This window comes from Gekko japonicus, unplaced genomic scaffold (genome assembly GCF_001447785.1).
Source record: "Gekko japonicus isolate JY-2015 unplaced genomic scaffold, Gekko_japonicus_V1.1 scaffold131, whole genome shotgun sequence".
Taxonomy (NCBI): domain Eukaryota; kingdom Metazoa; phylum Chordata; class Lepidosauria; order Squamata; family Gekkonidae; genus Gekko; species Gekko japonicus.
The window spans coordinates 2,629,966-2,630,697 of record NW_015167061.1 but is presented as its reverse complement, the minus strand read 5'-3'; the positions used below and the strand labels follow the sequence as shown (position 1 = coordinate 2,630,697).

General features: G+C 61.7%; 1 protein-coding gene across 1 annotated transcript in view; it reads right to left on the bottom strand.

Annotated features, from left to right (window-relative positions):
• Positions 1-732, bottom strand: part of ECE1 (endothelin converting enzyme 1) — a 12,964-nt gene that overhangs the window by 11,199 nt on the left and 1,033 nt on the right. The window lies entirely within an intron of this gene.

Sequence of the window (732 nt, the reverse complement as noted above, 5' to 3'; positions counted from 1 at the left end):
ATCGCCCCCCTTGCCTGCTGAGACTCCAGGCAGATTACACAACTAAACACAATGCCCCAGGAACAGTATGTGATAAAACAGGATGACACAATTAGAAAACAGCACACTGAAACTGTGCAGCCGAGCCAGGCCCAGCCTGGCCCCCAAGAGCGGAGGACGGTGCCAGAAACACAGCGCCATCTGCACAACGAGGGCGGCACCAAGAACCGGCCAGGGCGGGGGCACACGCTCACTTGCCCGGCACGGGCCCCTTCAGAGCAAAGGCTGCTCTGTGCCTTGTGGGATCCTCTGGCCGGGAAAGACTTCCAGCGGGGGAGGGTAGCTATGAGAAGAGGAGGCCAGACTGCCGACCCGGGCAGTGTCTAGCACTCCCCACCGCCCTGTGGGCACCCTCCCGCTTCCAGTACCACCAGTACACCATCCTTTAAAGAAAAAGGGTGCTGTGTGGGTTCTGCTGGTGCACGCAGGCCCCTGTCCAGGCCGCCTGCTAGTACGCCTCTTTAGAGGACCTAAAGTGGAGGGGGAGAGGTGCAGAACAGTGTGGGGGGGAGGGAGGGGTGCCAGCGGCAGCTTCCAGTGCCTGCCAGACTTTCGTGAACAACAGCCAGGCAGTGGGAGGGCTCTCCCTCCATCGCCCTGGCAGGAAGAGAGAGACAATCGGAGGAAGCGGTGCAGAAGTCACGGGCGGGAAGAGCCCCCCACCCCCCCAGCACTTGCCTCCTCCCACATCAG